Source organism: Penaeus monodon, chromosome 28 (assembly GCF_015228065.2).
Source record: "Penaeus monodon isolate SGIC_2016 chromosome 28, NSTDA_Pmon_1, whole genome shotgun sequence".
NCBI classification, from domain to species: domain Eukaryota; kingdom Metazoa; phylum Arthropoda; class Malacostraca; order Decapoda; family Penaeidae; genus Penaeus; species Penaeus monodon.
This window is the reverse complement of record NC_051413.1, coordinates 23,088,088-23,088,299: the sequence shown is the minus strand read 5'-3', so window position 1 is coordinate 23,088,299 and position 212 is coordinate 23,088,088.

Genomic DNA, 212 nt, shown 5'->3' with positions numbered 1-212 from the left:
GGTGTCCCAATCCATCCCAAACAAGTTTGGGATGGATTGGGATATCTTTAAAAAAATCAAATATTCGTAAAGCATTTCTGAAATTCTTCATGCTTTATCATTTAATTAAGAGAGAACTTAAACCTAAGTTATCGTGATATATGCATCATGCGAGGATAAAGATGTTGATCTCTTGTACCATGTTACAAAATATGGGTTGAATATGAATTAAC